Here is a 20,518-nt window from a genome sequence, read left to right as displayed (position 1 = left end):
AACAGAAAATAAAAAGACATTTATAATTAAAAATTAGAATTTTTTCATATATATATTTACAGATGCACACACACACAATATCTAGCTACTCCATCCATGAATGATATGCCATTTTATTTATTGGAATCTTCTTTAATTTCTCTCATTAAATTTAGAGAATGGAAGGTTAGATTTATTCCTAGGTACTAAAAGTTTTTAATTATAAATGTCTTTTTATTTTCTGTTAGTCGTTAGTACAAAGAATCATTTGATTTTATAAGCAATATAGTTGAATTTTAATGTTGATTTTATATCCAAAAATCATTTGAATTTTACTAATTTACTAATTTTTTTGAAATGTCTATGTATATACAATATCACTTATGAATGGCACTTTTATTTTTCTTTTCAATCCTGCCTAAAGGGTCCCAAAATGTCTATCCTTCCAGTACAGATGTCTTTGTACTTGTATACAAATGTATTTAATTTTACAAATCAGAATTTTACACATTGATAGTCACAAAAAAAAAAACACACCCATGTAACCACCACCCAAATCAAGAGCTAGACAATTACCAGTACAACAAAAAACCCCTCCATTCTCCTCATAATCCTTAACCTAAGCTTTTCCCCAAAAATAATCAGTATCCTTTTTTCTAACACTATAGTCTGATTTTACCTTTTTAAAACGTTATATATGTGCAATCTTATAGTACTTAAACTTTTGTGTTAGTTTCTTTCTCAATTTTAGCAAGTATCCACAGTACTGTATATAGCTATTCATTTCCATTGCTGTACAATATTCCATTATAATATACCATGATTATGACATTTTGGTGGTTTCCAGTTGGAGATTAATAAGAATAATGTTGTTTTGAGCATTCTCATACATGTCTCTTGGTGCACATATGTACATGTTTCTATTCAATAATGCCTAAAATAGAAATTCTGGGTCAATAGAACAAAGTGGAAAGCACAGATAATCTCAATAGATTCAGTTTAAGTATTATGAAGTACCTAGAGACCCAGTGCACTGAGGGGGGTCTCTCAGCCCAACCTGTGCCCTCTCGCAGTCTGGGGCCCCTTGCTCCTTACTGCCGGCCTGCTCGCTGCTCCTTACCACTCAGCTCACTGCTCCTTAGCACTTCCATGGAGGCAGGAGGAGAGGCTCCTGCCACCGACCCTGGACTCACCAGCCATGAGCCCGGCTTCTGGCTGAGTGCCGCTCCCCCTGTGGGAGTGCACTGACCACCAGGGAGCAGCTCTTGCGTTGGGCGTCTGCCCCCTAATGGTCAGTGTGCATCATAGTGACCCATCATTCTGGCCTTTCCGCCATAGGCCAGATTGTGAGAAAACTATTTCAGGTTATGGCTCTGTATATTATAAAATACTAGGGGCCCAGTGCACCTTGAAAGAAACTGTGGGCCGGGAGGCTGTAGTAAGCACAGGGGTAGGTCTCGGCCCATCCTCTGCAGCCCCGCCCGGCTCCTCCTGCTGCGGCCCCTGGTCCCCTGTCTGCCGGCAACTCTGCTCCTGCTGCCGCTGCTCCCACTTGCTGATGGCATCAGCCCCACTCACACCTGCTGATGGCACGGAGCGATTGGAACCAGAGCCAGCAGCGGGTGTGAGCGGGGGTACAAGTGCTCAGCGGGACCATGGCGTGGGGAGCAAAGAATTTTCAGTAACCACTAGAGGCACGCCCTGATGACAGCGACCAGCACCCTGCCTTGGTCTGGCACCCCCGCTCACCTGCTCCACCATCCCACTACAGCCGATGTCTGCCATATTTCGTGCTCTGCTTCCTGCTGCCAAGGCCCGCCATGTTCCACGCATGCCTCCTGGTGGTCAGTGAGCATCATAGTGACCAGTTGTTCATTTGTTCGGTTGTTCCACCATTCGGTCTATTTATATATTAGGGTTTTATTTATATAAATGACTAAGGTCATAATAGGCAGAGTTATCATGCACATCATAAGTCTCCAGGCATGTGTAATCAGTTATCTTCAAGGCCTTGGAGAAGCTGTACAGAAGTCCTGGGCATGGAGGTTAATGGATTGCCTAATAACTACACTTATTCAACAAATATTTATAGACTTTCTATTATGAGCCTTGCATTGTTTTAGACTGGGGATCCACCTGATGACTTAAATGCTGTCCATTGCTTCAAGTTGCTTACAGTTCAGGATAGGCATTTTTCTCTAAGGGGCTTTGTAGCTTCCCCACTAAGAAATGCTACCCAATATACACTCTGTGTAACTTCAATCAAATACTTTCTAACCACTTACACCAAGCATGTCAAACTCGTGGCCTGCGGGCCACATGCCTCATTTATTTGGTCCGTATTAGTCTTTGAGTTTGATATGCTTGTCACTGTCTCTAGATATAATAAGAAATTATTTTACAAAGTTGCTAATGATTTAAAATATGTCAGTGATGTTGCATTAAAAATTATAATGCTAGGTTCAGTTCTTAGAGAAATGTAATATAGCAAAGGAAAAATGTGAGAGAAACAAAGAAAAAGGAGAATAAAAAAAGAAAAATGAGTCAGAAGAGAAAGTCCATGCTATTTTGGAAAAAAAATTTAAATATAAACATTTGACAATATCAGGAAGATAATATTAACCGCCTTTGTCACCAGATGAGATATGAAAAAAATGAGGAAGAGAAAAAAAACTCACATGCCAATAAACAGATTTCAAAGAGAGCATAGGAAGACTGTGTGTACTCAGTTTAGAACCTATTTGAATATCATGAGTTTGGAAATTTTGATGTAATCTTAGATATTGTTTATACTTCTGGATTCAAGTTTCTGATTTTTAGAGGGGAAAGAAACTATTGAGGTCTCTCTGAAAAGTACAGAAGTCTGAGTAATGTTAAAACGTTATGTAAAATTTGAATAAAGTATAATTTTTAAAAGCCAAATAAATACACAGATTTTATGCTTTAGTCAAAGGATCTCATCAGAATATGTTTAGGGTCTAGCCATAATTTAGAATAAATTCAAAATCAGATTTGGACGGCCCAGAAAGAGCATGGGGTTTATTATCAGAAGTCTTTAGGTTAGATTTTCATTCTACCACTACCAAATTGTGAAATTACTGTAAGGAACTTGATCTGCCTAAGGTTGGGTTGGGTTGTCTCTAAAACAGGTATAGTTCCTCAAAAGGTTGTCATTTTTTTTAATGGATTCAACAATGGTTATCCTTACTCACAAGATAGAGGTGGTAATAATATCACACAAATTTAGCAAAGTAAAGCCAATGATGTACTTCTAAGTCTCAGGATCTGTCAGTTCTTACCTCCACTGACATAAATGGAAATTCTAAAGGTGGTTCTTCCTACATTTGAGAAGAAAAGAACTGCAACAAAGCACAATCAAAACTACCCTTACCAACGCCTCAGGCTCTTGGGATCTTCTATGCCAATCAGAGACTACTTATACATACTTTATGTGGACTGTGGAAAAATGTTACTCTGAAGTATCATGAATGTTGCTGAGTTGCCACTTTTACCCTCTATTAATTGCCCAAAACGTCCACAAGTGTTTATTTTGCTGGTTGCATGAGCTCTTGAGTGAGAAATTTGTAGAATGGATTCCTAAAAATGCAATTCACTTTTTTTAAAATTTTATTTTATTGTTTAAAGTATTACAAATAGTAGTACGTATGTCTCCTTTTTTCCCCATTGACCTCCCCTTAGCCTCCTCTACCCGCCAGAACATGCCCTCACCCCCACCCCTCAGTGTCTTGTGTCCATTGGTTATGCCTATATACATGCATACAAGTCCTTCAGTTGGGAATAGAAATTAGTGCAATATTTTTGAAGAGCAATAGTCAATATATGTAATAATTTCAATGCACATACTCTTTGACCCCAAATTTATCCTATAGATATACTTTAGTATGTGCACAAAGATGTATATGCTCAAAATGTTTTTACAGCATTTCTGTAATAGCAAGAGAATGAAACAAAACACATGTCTATTCTCAGAGGATTGGCTGAATCAATTATGGTAATCCTTAGTGTGTAATATCCTGCCATCTTTGAAAAGCATGAGGTATACCCATATGCAATGGCAAGGAAAGAGGTAGTGATGTAATATTTTTTTGTGATGTAATATTTTAAAATAGATTACAGAACAGTGTATGTGGTCTGCATATCCCTGTGTTTACTTATATGCACAATAGATAACATCCATTATCAATAGCTCTATTTGGGGTTAGGCTTTGTGGGAGGTTGTCGGTTTCTTTTTCATATGCTTACATATTACTTTAATATTTAATAAAAATGCCCCATGACTTCTATAATGTTTCTTAAAAAGGCCCCTCCTTTTGGAAAAAGAAAATATCCTTTAAGGCTCATTGTTCCAATTTGTTATGGCCATTTAAAAACATATCTTGTTTTATGGTACAACCTCACATAAATCAGGAACACTAACAGATATTCTCCTGGGTTCAGATGATCAGCTAAGACTTATTTATAAGACCCATGTGGCTTCTTCCCCATCCTTCCTGTCAACTATCATTGACTCCTTATAACCCCTGGAGCACTGTGACACCTTCCAGGCTCATGCCCTCTACCCAGTCTATTCTACTTCCTCTTGTTTCTTACCCATTGTCTTAATTCCTTTCACCCACTATTGTTACCTCACTGGCTTTATTCAAGAGCTCATGTACATTCCAACCCATACCTTCCTACTTCCTTTGGACTCATTAGTGATCCAAATGACATGAATATAAATACATCAAATATATAAAGTACCACCCCTTTGTGTAATTACATGAATATAAATACATCAAGTATATAAAGTAACACCCCTTTGTGCACAAACATGTAATTCTTACCAAACATTCATGTTTTCACCTATATTTCCTGGCCACCTTGCAACTGGACAGAGCCAAACTGACTAGACCTACCCAATGGACTGTGAGCCGAAGTGGTGATTTATGGGCTAGGACAAAGAAAAATTGCTCTGGGACCCTCAGCGTTCTTGTCTTCTATGATGATGATCTGGGACAGCAATATGGCAGTGGATGACTTCCCCAACTCTTCCAGCTTCCAGATAGCATGCAGATGCTTCTCATTGGTGAAATCTAATTGAAAACCTGTGACTACGAGACTCTGGGAAACATAGTTTCCAAGATCCCACCTTTGAGCTAAGGGAGAAAGCTAATAAGGCAGACTATTCACTAACAAAAGGTATTGCCCATGAGTGATATATTTATTATAAAGACAAGAGGTTTGAGTTTATTTCTATAAGAACAGCACTCTCATGCATTTGCCTACCAAATGAGTAGAGAAAGAATAGTTATAGTGAGTGAGTTAGGAACTCATATTGGAGAATGTTCATTCATGAGGTCATTGTTGAGACAGAAAAAAATGTTGAGAACAATTGGACTAGAGCAAGCATATCAAACTCAAAGGCTAACACGGGCCAAATAAACAAGGTTTATGTGGGCCACAAAAAAAACCAAAAGCTTCAATTTTAATAGAAAAATGGTGCGCCTGTGCGTAAGGCGTGTAAGGGAAGTGAATGCAACACTATTAGAGTAATCAGTCATTTGCAAACGTTGTAGTTTGTTATTAATAATTATGTATAACAGGATATTATAAAAATAAGTTATGAAATTTTTATTAAAATGTTTCTTACATACCATTATATTGGCTGGGCCACAAAAATATTCGTTGTGAGCCGTATGCGGCCCACGGGCCGCGAGTTTGACATGATCGGACTAGAGAATATGGAACGCATCTTCAGGTTTTCTACTCCAGCTCCATAGCAACATGAAAATCATTATGTTCTCAAAACATACTAATCAAATAAAATAAAAAGTTAATAATTGTATTTTAAAGATGAAAGTGAAAGCTTTGATTATCATCCCTCACAAAATATTTTGGCCTTGAAAATGAGATGTTTTGAGAGTCTTTCAAATTGTGTGGCTTCAGATTAATCTTAATTTAGCTTCTTGACTAAACTAACAGTGGAATTGATTCCTTCAACTTACTTCAGAGCAATTTTTCACTGTATTGGGTAAGCATTCATGGCCTCTTAGCCACCAGACTTAGTGTTAGCCATATCAGTAATAATACAATGGGTTCTTTACTTATTATAAGATGATAGGAATTTAATTAGTCACTTTCAGGTCTACATTGCCTTCCTTTGGGCTTCTGAAAGGCAGTATAGAGTAAAACTTTCATTTTTCCCCCTTCGAAATGAATATTAAGAAATTTAAATTTGATCCATGTTTTGAGTATGACCCTTTTTTGTGTTAATTCAAACAGTGCTTTTAATGTTCATATACGCTCATTTTGGAGGCAGTATTTTTTTAAAATATATTTTATTGATTTTTTTACAGCGAGGAAGGGAGACGGAGAGGGATAGAGAGTTTGAAACATCAATGAGAGAGAAACATCGATCAGCTGCCTTCTGCACACTCCCTACTGGGGATGTGCCCGCAACCAAGGTACATGCCCTTGACCAGAATCAACCCTGGGACCCTTCAGTCCCCAGGCCAATGCTCTATCCACTGAGCCAAACCAGTTAGGGATTGGAAGCAGTAGTGAATAAAGGTTAAGCACACAGCAACACACTGTTTGGGTTTGAATCTGGCTAACCACCATTGAACATGTGACCTTGAGCAAGTTCCTTAAACCTCCTTTGCCTCAGTTTCTTCACCTGTTAAATGAGAATAATAATAGTACTTATCTTACAGGTTTATTGTGATGATTGAATGAAATAACATATATATAGTACTAAGAACAGTGTCAAGAAGGTAGTTAGAGCTCAATAGTATTAGCAATTATTATTATTCAATCACATATATCTCTGACATGCCTAATCAATACTGCTGTAACCTCTACGTGAGGCTTCTTTGCTCCATACCATGGCAGTGGCTCTAAGAATCTCTCTGAGTATCATGGTGTGAGATTTGTGTGCCTAATATGGATTGATTGCCAGGAAATATTGTTTTATCTGAAAAATAAAGAAAAAAAAAACAATCCCATTCACAACAGAATCAAAACATAATATATTTAAGAATAAATTTAACCAAGGAGGTGAAAGGCCTTTATACAGAAAACTACAAGATATTGATGAAAGCAATTGAAGAAGACACAAATAAATGGCAAGGTATCTTATGTTCATGGGTTGGAAGAATTATTATTGTTAAAATATCCATAAGACCCAAATCCATCTACAAATTTAATGTGATCTCTATCAAGATTTCAATGGCATTTTTTACAGAATTGGGGAAAAACAATCCTAAAATTTATATGGAACCACAAAAGACCCCAAATAGCCAAAGAAACCTAAAAAAGAAGAACAAAGCAAGAAGCACCACACCTCCTTATTTCTGGTATATCATATGAACCCTCTTAAGCAGAAAATGCTTGGGAGGCACTTAAAAGCCAGATCATTTCCCCACACAAATGAAGGTCAAAGGCTCACTGAATTACATACAGTTTCCCAAACATGCCAGGCTTTCTCACTCCTCTGTGGCTTTACATGTGCTGTTCCTCAGTCTGGAATGTCCTTCATCGTCTGCATCTGGATAACTCCTATTTATCCCTTAAGACACAGTTTAAATACACCTCCTTCCAGAAGCCTTTGTTAACATGCTACTATCCACTATTTCTACTTGGCAACCCAGTACCAAATCAAGTGAGCTAGCCATCACTGTTCTTCCACTGGGTTTCTGTGTACTCCTCTGTCATTGCATTTATCTACTACCTTTACATCATTTTCTTGTCTCCTTCAATCATCAGCCTATCCATTCTTACAATACAAGAATGGTAAATTTTACCTTTATCCCTTACATATGGAAAAAATGGCTTATGGAACAAAGTAGGGGTTCAATAAATACTCGTGAATAAATGAATGAATAAATATATGTTTACCAAATGTATCATTCTTTCATCGTTTTGGGTGTGTGCATATAAAAGAATAATAAAGTGTGATTATTGTTCTGAAGAATGTATAGTCTAGTTAGAACAAAAAAGATCCAAGTAGCTCAGTTGGTTAGAGCATTGTCTCACTACACCAAGGTTGTAGGTATGTTGATCCTCTCTCAGGGTACATACAAGAATCAACCAATGCATAAGTAAGTGGAACAACAAATCGATGTTACCTTCTCTCTCTCACTCTCACAAAATCAAGAAATATTCTTTTTTAAAAAGGAACAGACACATGAAAATGTAGAAGTGAAAGATGGTGTATCAGCAATTTCTGAAATAAGGCTATGTAATAAACAACCTCAAAATCTCAGCGATATAAAACAGCAGGCATTTTTTCACTCAAAGGTATACTGTTCTGGCCATTCAGGATTCATTCCAAGCTGGAGTCATACCTAACATCCAGTGCAGCTAGCTAAGGTATGATCTTCTCATGGTGAATCCCTAGACCCCAAGAAGCCAGCCAAACTGCCAACACACACTTAGACTTCTGTGCATATTCCATTGGCCAAGACAAGCCACATGACCAATAATGGTATCTATGAGGAAGAAAGTATTCTCTGCCCACCATGGCAGAGGTAGGGAGTGAATATTTGCTGAATGATATATTCGCATACAGAGTATCAGAATATCCAGCCTAAATGCTTAGGAATGCCACTAACTGTTCTGCATATACAGAGAAGAGATTTTAATGGGTCAGTGTAGTCTAGGAAGATTTGACAGATAAAATATTTCAGCTAGATATTTAAAAATAGGTAAACCTAAATGGGGAAAAGGGAGCATTCTGTGGAGATGGAACTGAATGAGCAAAGGTGTAGAGGTAGGATATCCATAGTACAGTTCACAGTATATTTAGATCAGCAGAGTACAGTTAAAAGAGAACCAAAGTAGACTACAGAAGGTAGAATTTATCCTTCAACATTTGTTTAGCTGTTGAAGAATTTAGCAATTACTTGGGACTCCTGACTTTACTTTCCTCATTTTGCTTAGGCAGTCTTCCTGCCCCCCAAATATCAGTCAGGATTCCTTAGTTGCAAGCATGCATAGAGGAGCCCTGGCAGGCTTACCAACTATATATATAAAAGAATAAGCTTGCCCTAACTGGTTTGGCTCAAAAATCAATAAAATATATTTTAAAAATAAACAAATAAAAGACTAAGCTACAGTTATGACCAGTCAACGGAACGACCGGTCGACTGGTTGCTATGACGTGCACTGATCACCAGGAGGCATACGCTCAATGCAGGAGCTGCTCCCTGGTGAGTGCGCTTCCACAGCCAACCTCCTGCAGCCAGCCAACCTCCTGTGGTTCCTTCCCTCAACCAGCCACCCCTGATCAGCCACAATTGGGACTAGGCAAGACAGCCTTGATTGGACCCAATCACCGGCCAGGCCAAGAGACCCCACCTGTGCATGAATTCATGCACTGGGCCTCTAGCAATACAATAACAAGGAAGGTGAGTAAACGAAGATAGGAAACTGGAGGCTGTGTGGAAGCCAGGGCCATAGTCAGATCATAACCCATAAATCTAGCAAGAGCAACATGTGTGCTCTTATAAACTGGATTCAGAATTCACACCATCACCACTGCACTACACTGGGACACAGGACCCCGGACCTTACCAATAGCATCACTGTTTTTATGGCCTCTCAGCAGGGCTGGCATGGCTGCTGGTGCTTCAGCTACTGCTCATCTACAAAATATAGTCTAAGTCGTGCCTTCTATTGTGCACATGTTCCAGATTAAAACTTTGGGATAGGTGTACCTAGTTGGTTGAGCTGAGGTCACCTGTCTGTATGCTAGCTGCAGGGCCTGCTAGGAAATCAAGTGACTAGCATACTCAGCATTTATACTGGAAAGTAGGCCCCACTTCCCATGTATAAAGCAGAAAAGTCTCACCCTAGCTGGTTTAGGTCAGTGGATAGAGCATCGGCCTGCGGACTGAAGGGTCCTGGATTCGATTCTGGTCAAGGGAACGTACCTCAGTTGCAGGCTCTTCCCCGGCCCAGGCCCTGATCAGGGCATGTACAGGAGGCAACCAATCAATGTGTTTCTCTCACATCAATGTTTCTCTCTGTCTTTCCCCCTCTCTTCCATTCTCTCTAAAAATCAATGGAAAAAATATCTGTGGGTGAGGATTTTAAAAATAAAGAATAAAGCAGAAAACTCTTCAGGAACAAGAAGTGAATCAGAAGCTCTACCTCTAAAATCTCCCCCACATTTTTTTAACTATTAACATTCCATTCTCACACTTTCTTCCTCTGACACGCTAGAACAATTTGTATTGGAACCACTCCTTTGATATTTGTCTCATGCCATTTTGAATTTTCAGAATGTCTTTGTCTCTCCAGCATGCTTGCAAGCAATGTGCAGGGAGTGACCACGAATTATATTCTTACAAATCCAAAGTGCCTGTCCCAGGGAATTGCTCAGAGAGCCTCAGTATGGTTTTAATTAATCGACTGATAAAAACAGTGAGCGAGTGCTGAGAAACAGAAGAGGCAAAGAGATTATTACATTCTATTATTATAATGTTTTAGGCAAGCAGTAATAAAGGTCTGAAATGGGTGGTCAAGTGGAAGGAAAGAGTCGGATGCAAGATATTAAGACAGTGTAGTGCTGGAGCTGCTAGCATCTCTGCTTGCGAGAGCTGACTGTGTGCATGTCTTCCCAGCTGCCCTAAAATCTAGGCTTCAGTGACATTTCAACAGGAGCTTGGAATAGGCATGATATCAGTATTTATACCACAGGATTCTGCAAACACTATGAATCTAAGCTTTTTTGCTGATTCCAAACTTATTTTTTTCAATGACAGTTTACATTCAATATTATTCTATATTAGTTTCAAATGCATAGCACAGTGGTTAAACAATCATGCATTTTACAGAGTGGTCCCCCTGATGTTTCAAGTACCCACCTGGCCCCATACATAGTTATTACAATATTATTGACTATACTTCCTAGGCTGTAATTTACACCTCTGTGACTATTCTGTAACTACCAATTGGTAATTCTTTTTTTGTGCACCTTTTTTAACCACTCCCTCTACCCCTGACAACTGTCAGTCTGTTCTCTGTATCTATGACTCTGTTTTTATTTTGTGTGTTCATTTATTTTGTTCTTTAGATTCCACATATAAGTAAAATCATATGGTCCTTGTCTTTCTCAGTTTGACTTATGTTACTTAGCATAATATCCTCTAGGTCCATCTATGCTATTGCTATGCTTTACCTTACATCCCCATGCCTATTTTGTAACTACCCATTAGTACTTCTTAATCCCTTCACCTTTTTTTACCCAGTTCCCCAAACCCCTCCTTCTGTCAACTGTCAATCCATTCTCTGTATCTATGAGTCTGTTTCTGTTTTGTTTGTTTATTTTGTTCTTTAGATTTCACATATAAATGAGGTCATTGGTATTTGTCTTTCTCTGTCTGACTTATATCAATTAGCATAATACCCTCGAGGTCTTATCTTGGCTATTATAAATAATGCTGCAATGAACATAGGGGTGCACATATTTTTTAAATCTGTGTTTTGGGGGTTTTGGGATATGTTTCCAGAAGTGGAATTGCTGGGTTATAAGGCAATCCTATTTTTAGTTTTCTGAGGAACCTCCACACTGTTTTTCCTAGTGGTTGCACCAATCTGCATTCTGGCTTTTTTTTCCCCAAGGGAGCCAGGCATTAAACATTGACCAAGATACCATTGCCATAGAAAAAAAGAAAGACTCTCTATACATCTTTAATTTTCCAAATATTTTGAAACTAGAGGCCTGGTGCACGAAATTCATGCACTGGGGGGTGGGGTTCCCTCAGCCCAGCCTGCCCCTCTCACAGTCTGGAAGCCCTCAGTGGATGTCCTACTGATGGCCACAGTCTGGAAGCAGAGGCTTGGAGCAGGAGTCCCGTGTGTGTGTGTGTGTGTGTGTGTGTCCCCTGGGGGTCTGCCCCCAGCCACATTGGAGGCTCAGAGCAGGCACTGTGTTTGTGTGTGTGTGTGTCTGCTGGGGGCCTGCCCCCAGCCACACCATGGAGGCTTGGAGCAGGAGCCCCTCTGTGTTGATCTCTCAGGCTCCTGGCCTCCACTGTATGTTGTACTCTCCCTTGAGCTATGGCCAGGATAGGGACGCTGGTTGCAAGCCGGGCTTTCCTGCTTCCGGATTGCCACAGCGACCGGGGAGCAGGCCCAGCTTGGAGCTGCCCACAGGCCGGGCTTGCTTTTCTGCTCCAGGATCACCATGGCAACTGAGGAACAGGCAAAGTTTGGGGCTGCCCGCAGGCTGGGCTTGCTTTCCTGCTCCCAGATCAGGCACAGCTGGGGGCTGCCTACAGGCTGCACTTTTCTACTTACCTATGGCCGGATCACCACAGCGACCCAGGGCCCAGTGGCACTTTCGTGCTCTCCAATAGTCATAGGGTCCCGACTGGGGGTGGGGCTTAGCAGTGCGGGGTTTAGGCGGCACGGGGGTCCCAGCATCTGGAGCTTGTTTAGCTTCTATAATTGAAACAGTGTTTCTTAGAGTGTAGCTTAGAGCAGGCCAGCAGGCCAGGAACGTTGGCTTCCTCTGTCGCTGGAGCAAGCAAGCCTGTTCGCTTCAGCTGCGTGGCTGCCGGCTGCCATCTTGGTTGGCAGTTAATTTGCATATCCTGCTGATTAGCCAATGGGAAGGGTGTCGGGATTATGGTCAATTTGCATGTTTCTCTTTTATTAGATAGGATAGTCATCAATTTAATCCCTATGTCACATATGTTATCCATGTTTTGCATGTAACTCTTCCTGCTGTAGAGCTCTAAGTGTGAATAATTTTATTTGCCTGTAAGAAAACTATAAGAATGCATGAGAGAATGGGAGAGTTTGTATATTCATGTATTTTATAAACAGTCCTTTTAGTTTAATTTTTAAGATATTTATTGAATAACAAAATAATAAATAACAATTTAATAAGTGTGATTTAATTTTAGGACTTAGATAATAATGCAGGAAAAAGAGATTAACAACAAAGAGCAAGTTCCCAGCTCAATCTTTATCCACTGCCCTTTCACCCCATTCCACTAGACAGCTTCCATTTAATTCTGTGGGCAAAGACAGCCATGACACTGCACCTTCAAATGAACACTGGTGTACAACAATGGAAAAGAACTCCCCTAGAGTAGAAAATAGTATGTGCATCTCCATTTGAACTGCATGGGTTTTTTTACAGCTTCCTAACCTTGATCAAATGTTAATGAAATGCTTTTCAGCATGCTTTAATAGTCAGGATCCGCTCAATGAAAGTGGCACCGCTAAAAGGTCGTGTCCGGCTGTGTTATTCTCCCAGGATTGTGTGACCCCTGCTGCCCTCTCCATCAAAGGGAACAATGAGGATGAGTCTCCAGACGACTGCTTTGGCAAGTGTAAAGTGGGAGAATGGCAACGTTCCCCTTTCTGAAATGAAGGATGTTTGCACTTAAAAGTCTTTAAGAAGAAGAAGTATTGAGAGCAATTTCTGTAAAAACTTGAAATTAAATGTGTGGTTTTTCTCTATTGTGCTGCATCTGCTGTCTGTAGAATGAATCTTGTTGATGCCCGTTTCAAGGTTGCTATTCTTTGTGCTTTTAAACCAAGGTCAAGCGAGAGGCAGCTCAGAGGCCTTGAGGTTGTCATTGACAAGGAAAATAGAAGCTTTATAGCTGGAAAACTAATTAATCACTTCTAGAAAAATAGAAAAAGGAAATATATATATATATATATATATTCATAAAATTTCACATGTCAACCTAAAATTTACTTTGTGATGTTCTGCATGTAATTACAATGTATAAACAGACTTTAAGCACATTAAAATATATGCTCTGTAACTACATACATTTAAATAATCTATATTACAATAACAGTCCAAATTACTATAGTCAAGGCTGCCCTTCAAGAAGAATGAAATTTCAGAGTTAACTCTCTCAATTAAAACTTATTTGAATCTTTACTGCCAATATTTTACTGGATTCCAGTATCTCAAAAGTAACTTAAGACAAAGTATGCTATTGAAAGCATATTTATCTTTGCTTGCAAAATATAACGATGAACACGAGACGAATTCATACATGAAGCATTCCTCAAAATAAGTGTTTGAGAGAGGGGAGAAAATTGCAGCCGAATAGGCAGACCTGTCATGCACCTCATCCCAGGAACAGACTGGTAATACAACTAAATTGGAGAACATTCACCTGGAATTACCAACTGAGGTCCAGCTGAAGAGGAAACTGGTATCAAGGAAGGACAGAAAACACCTGGAGACAGGTAGGAAGGGTGAGGTTGTGAGAGGAACTGACCCAGCTTCCAGGGGTGGCAGGCCAAGAGAGGAGGGAGCGCTGAAGCACCAGAGCTGAGATCAGCGGGCCAGGTAACATCCAGCTGTGAAAGGCTGCAGAGTTGCTGGCCATAGCAGAGTCTGGAGCCGGTAGACTAGATCTGGTAGGAGAGAAAGCCACAGTTTCATTTGGGGGAGAGTTTTGTTTGTTTGTTTGTTTGGGAGCGGGTTAAATATATTTTTATAGATTCCAAAGAGGAAGTGAGAGGTATAGAGACACAGAAACATCAATGATGAGAGAGAATCATTGATTCTGGCCCCACACCTGTGATCGAGCCCACAGCCCGGGCATATGCCCTGACTGGGAATTGAACCATGACTAGTCATGCCAGCCGGGCTTGGTTTTTATTTTTTGTTTTTTAACCCAGAGCACAAGAATTTTCATATGCAGCTACTCACCCAAGGCTTTGGTACAGGGAGGGAGACGCAAACTCAAGGAGCCTAAGGAGAGGCTTGGGTAGAAAGCACTGTGGGGAGATGTGGCAAAGCAGCAGCCAGGAGTATTACATCATAGGTCACCAAACAGAAACAACCATTTTTTCTAAGAGGAGCTAGCCACTCCAAGGAGCTGCAGGGCAGGAAAAGAAAAAACAAAAAACGCCCTATGTAATACAGCCTGCCCCACCTTCAGGAGCCCTGCATGCCACACCTTGCATTTTGACTTTTTCAGAGGAAACATAAGCAGAAGCATAGCCTACGGGTTTGAACAGTCTCAGTTGCATCAATGACTGGATTCAGGGAGGGATCATCTGCCCCACTATACTGGGAACCAAACTGGCACTTCCCTGCATGGGAGAGCTGATAAAACTCCAGGTTTCCAGCACTGGTCTCCATACAAGGATATCTGTCCAGCCGAAGGCAGAGTAATATTTTGGGCCACTTGCAGAGGAGTAGACCTGGGACAGGAAAAAACTCCCACCACATTCCAAGCACTTCCCTCACCTAAAGTCCTTTCAGAAACTGACTTTTGAGCGATTAAAATTGACAACTGGCTAGCAGGCAAAGATGGGCAGAGGAGGAGCCCGGGAATAAGGGGAAGTTTGCTGACCCAGCCCTGGATCCCATGCTGCTAACAAAACTACATTAGAGGGCAGATTGGTCCCTTCTTCTTGCAGCCAAGGCCTGTGGGGACAGATACAAATGGTGGATTGGTGGATTGGTGGATTGCTTGGAGCTTCAAGCAGGTTGCTGAGAGCCAAAAGACAGTGCCTGGAATGGTTAGCACCTAAGTACCTCACAGGAAGCCCAGACTTGGCAGACAGAACAGAAGAGTAGGACCCAAAGGGAGCTCCCATGAGGCACTAAACTCTGCTAAAAGGAATGCCACTTCACTTTTCATTCCTCCTTTTTTATTCATTTTTCTTCAGTTTTGTTTTCATTTCTTTTTTCTCTTCCCTTTCTTTTTTTCCATTTTTAAACTTATCTTCTTCATCTATCTGCTTTATTGATTTGTTATTATTCTAGTCTCTGTTTCATTCAAATGCCTAATTTTCTTCTTCCCTTTTCCTATTCATTTTTTTCCTCTTTTTCACTACTCAATTTTTTTCTGTCTCTTTTCTTTCTCACTTTTCTTTATCTTTTATTTTCTAATCTTTTTTCCTTTTCAAAATTGTTTCTTCTTTGCTTTTCATCCTCCTTTATTTTAAACTGTTTTCCTTCCCCTATTACTCTAATTCTTTATTCTTATTTCCTTTATTTCAGCTCTGCATCTACGTAGTCCTTCCCCAACCATTTTTTCTTGATTTTTATTTGTGTTTTTGGTTTGTTTGTTTGTTTTTCTCCTTGTATTTTTTCTTCCTGTCTATCATTCTTGCTCTCTTTTCTCTTTCCTAATTCTCTCTTCTCTGGTGGCTGCTTTTGTTGGTGCTGTAGGAGTCTTGTGTATATTTTCCTTTTGTTTTATGTTTTGTTGTGTTGTATTTTATGTTGCTCAGTCAGCACCTCCACAACAGCCCACATGATGTGATTGGGGGTTAGCCACATAGTCAACCAGCCTGAGAGGAGGCTCCATCCATGAACAGGACAATAGCATTCAACACACAACTACAATAGGAGAACCCAAATAACTTAAGCAAGGGGCTTTCCTAGAGTACCCAGCTTAGGAGATCTAAGAGACTGCAGCACTGAGATAAAGCACTGTCAGGAGATGTGGCAAAGCAGCAGCCAGGAATATTACATCATAGGCCACCAAACAGAAACAACCATTTTTTCTAAGAGGGTCTAGCCACTCCAAGGAGCTGCAGGGCAGGAAAAGAAAAAACAAAAAATGCCCTATGTAATACAGCCTGCCCCATCCCACTCCTACTATATAAGACCACCCCACAGCGTCTGGGAGACATAGCAATTTGAACTAATACACAGAAACAAAAACAAAGCGACAGAAAAAATGGAGAGACAAAGAAATAACCCCCAAATGAGAGAAAAGGAGGGATCACCAGAAAAAGAACTAAGTGATGTGAAGACAAGCAATTTGTCAGATAAAAAATTCAGAGTAATGGTAATAAGGATGCTCAAACAATTCAGTGGGAACTACAAGCTACTTGATGAGATTATAAGTAACTTAATGAGAATTATAAGGGACTTAATGAGAACTACACAAACTTGAAAGGAAAGGTTGAAACATTAAATAAGAATCACTTGGAAATGAGGAGTGACATAGCTGAAATAAAGAACATCCTGGAAGGATTCAACAGTAGACTACAAGAAGCTGAGGACCTAATCAGTGAATTAGAAGACAAGGTAGAAAAAGACACCCATTTAGAGAAGCAAATGGGAAAAAATGAAAAGTAGTAGAGTCTAAGGAAGCTCTGAGACAACATGAAACATAACAACCTTCACATTATAGGTCTCCTAGAAGGAGAAGAAGCTGAGCAAGGATCAGAAAACCTGTTTGAAGAAATAATGCCAGAAAATTTCCCTGACTTGGGGAAGAAAAAAGTCACTCAAGTTCAGGAAACACAGAGTCCCAATCAAAATGAACCCCAAAAGACCTATACCTCCGCACATAATAAAAATAGCAAACCTTAAAGACAAAGAGAAAATCTTAAAGGATGCAAGAGAGAGACAGAAAGTTACCTACAAGGGAGCTCCCATTAGATGGTCAGCTGACTTCTCAATAGAAACACTTCAAGCCATAAGGGAATGGCATGTAGTATACAAAGTAATGAAAACCAATAAACTGAACCCAAAATTACTCTGCCTAACAAGGCTATCATTCAAAATTGAAGGTGAAATTAGGAGCTTGCTGACAAACAACAACAAAAAAAAGCTTAAGGAGTTGATTGCCACCAAACCAGCACTGCAAGAACTGCTAAAGAGACTGCTATTAGAAGAAATCGAAAAAGAAGAACACAGATATAAATAAGAATGGCAAAAAGGTACTTATGAATAATAACCTTAAATGTAAATGGCTTTAATGCTCCAATCAAAAGACACATGGTAGCTAAATGGATTAAAAAAAATATGACCCATATATATGCTATCTACTAGAGACCCGCCTCAGAACAAAGTGGTCACACAGAATGAAAATGAAGGGATAGAAAAAATTTCTAAGCAAGTGGAAATGAAAAAAAAATCTGGGGTAGCATTATTTATATCTGAAAAAATAGGCTTCAAGGTGAAAGCCATAATAGGAGATCTTGAAGGCAACCTCATAGTACTAAAGGGATCAATACAACAAGAGGATATAACTCTGGTAAACATATATGCACCCAATACAGTTGAATACAAATATATACAAAAACTTCTGGAGGATTTTAAGGGAGAGATTGACAGCAATACAATCATAGTAGGGGACTTTAACACCTCACTGACATCACTGGATAGGTCTTCTAGACAAAAAAAAATCAACAAGGAAATAGTGAACCTAAGTGACATACTAGATCAGATGGAATTGACACTCAGAACATTTCACCACAAAGCTACAAAATATACATTTTTCTCAAGTGCACATGGAACATTTTCAAAGATAGAACATATGATTAAAATTAGAAATAAAGCAAGAAGAAAAGGCCAGAGTAAGTAGAAGGAAGGAAATTATAAAGATCATAGTGGGGAAAAATGACATAGAGACCAAATAAAAAGCAATATAAAAAATCAATAAAACCAAGAACTGGTTCTTTAAAATAATAAACAAGATTGATGAACCTCTAGCCAGACTCACCAAGAAACAAAGAGAGAGGACCCAAATAAACAAAATCAGAAATGAAAGAGGTGAGTTAACAACTGACCACACAGAAATACAAAAGATCGTAAAAAAAATACAACAAACTGGACAACCTGCATGAAATGAACACTTTCCTAAATAAATGCAATCTTCCAAAACTGAATCAGGAAGAATCAGAAAAATCTGAATAGGCTGATAACTCCTGATGAAATTGAAGCAATAATCAAAAGACTTCCAGCAAACAAAAGCCATGGTCTGGAGAGCTTCAAAGGGGAGTTTTAGTAAATAATCAAAGAAGAACTAACACCCATCCTCCTGAAACTATTCAAAAAAAAAAATCATGAGGAAGGAACACTTCCGACCTCTTTTTATGAGGCCAGCATTACCCTAATTCCAAAAACAGATAACGACACTACAAAGAAAGAGAATTACAGGCCAATATCCCTGATGAACATGGATGGTAAAATCCTCAACCAAATATTAGCAAATCGGATCCAGCGATACATTTAAAAAAATCATACACCACGACCAAGTGGGATTTATTCCAGGGATGCAAGGCTGGTACAATATTTGCAAATCAATTAATGTGATACATCACATAAACAAACTGAGAGAGAAAAATCACATACTCAGGAGATTAAAAATGGTGGCAGAGTAGGAGGATGCTGCATGGCCATGCTCCCAGGAATAAACTGGAATTACAACTGAAATACAAGAAGGCTTCCTGAATAATCAACAGAAAACTCACAGGAGAGAACCCTGATACCCAAGGACTGAAGGTGGAACTGGCATAGAGACTGGTAGGAGGGGCAGAGACGTGATCCACAGAGGGAAACTGAAGTCCCAGAGAGTTTTCTCAGCTGGCGTTGGAGGGCGGCAGGGGCGGGGGGGAGGTGCCACTGAGAATTCTGGGATCTAGTCCCAGAGCTGGGCTCCCCAGCAGAGAGCGCCAAGCTGAGGAGGGTATCCACATAGCATCAAGCTGTGGAAAGCAGTGGGGTGCTGTCTGCCAGGGAGTGGCAGCTGAAAGTTCAGGCACCCTCTTAAAGGGCCAAAGCATAAACATTCCCTGTGGAGCCACCCACCTTGTGCTCTGGCAGAGGGAGAGCGAAGAGGACTGGAGCTGTGAGAGCAGAGGCCAGCACTGGGAACTCGGGGGATAGAGCTCAGAAGGCAGACACCCCAAGTTTCCTCGGCTTAGTCATTCCCTCACACAGCCACATAGACATCGGCCTTGCCTGGGGAGATAGACATCTGCCTTGCCTGGGGGGAAGACAGTTGGCACACCCTATTGGAAAACACCTTGCCCTGAGGCCTTAAGAAGATTAAAAGTAACAAATCGAAGGAGTAACAGCTGCTTGTGTAGCCCGCCCCCATTCAAGGAACAGCAGCCTCCTGATCACCACACCCTCTCTCTGAGAAACAGCAGCTGTGTGTGAAGCCTCCCCCCACCAGCCAGAGGAACCACCACAGCAGTGAACAGCACCCACCACAGGAGCTGCTGTCAACTGAGGGGCAGCTGCTACCACAACTGCCTGAGGAGCAACCTCAGCCCGAGGAGCCACTGAAAGACTCAACATCTAGATCTGTCCGTGAGATCAAACATGGGTAGACAAAGAAACCCCCAAAGGAAAGAAAAGGAGGACTCACCAGAAAAGCAGCTAAGTGAAACCGAGGCAGGAAGCATGACAAAAAAAGAATTCAGATTAAGAGTCCTAGAATGCAGGATGGAGGAAAAAATCAACAACTTATGCAAGAAGGAAGAAGAAACAGATGAAAAGGTCAATAAATTATGTAAGAACCAAGAAGAAATGAAGAGTGATATAGCTGCAATAAAAAACACCATTGAAAGTTTCAACAGTAGACTAGGAGAAGCGGAGGACCGAATTAGCGAATTAGAAGACAGGGAAACAAAACACACCCAAACTGAACTGCAATTGGAGAAAAAATTAAAAGACAGGAGGAGAGTCTAAGGGAGCTAAGGGACAACATGAAACAAAACAACATATGAATAATAGGGGTGCCAGATCAACAGAAAGAAGAACAAGGGTTAGAAAACCTATTTGAAGAAATATCAG

General features: G+C 40.2%; 1 long non-coding RNA gene across 1 annotated transcript in view; it reads left to right on the top strand.

Annotated features, from left to right (window-relative positions):
* The window catches only part of LOC107181945, a 24,127-nt gene that overhangs the window by 1,944 nt on the left and 1,665 nt on the right, over positions 1-20,518 (top strand). The window contains exon 2 of the long non-coding RNA XR_001512658.1: positions 16,253-16,259. This is a non-coding gene — a long non-coding RNA (uncharacterized LOC107181945). The remainder of the gene's footprint in view (positions 1-16,252; positions 16,260-20,518) is intronic.

This window comes from Myotis davidii, unplaced genomic scaffold, assembly GCF_000327345.1.
Source record: "Myotis davidii unplaced genomic scaffold, ASM32734v1 scaffold1934, whole genome shotgun sequence".
Lineage (NCBI taxonomy): Eukaryota > Metazoa > Chordata > Mammalia > Chiroptera > Vespertilionidae > Myotis > Myotis davidii.
This window is presented reverse-complemented; position numbering and strand designations above follow the sequence as displayed.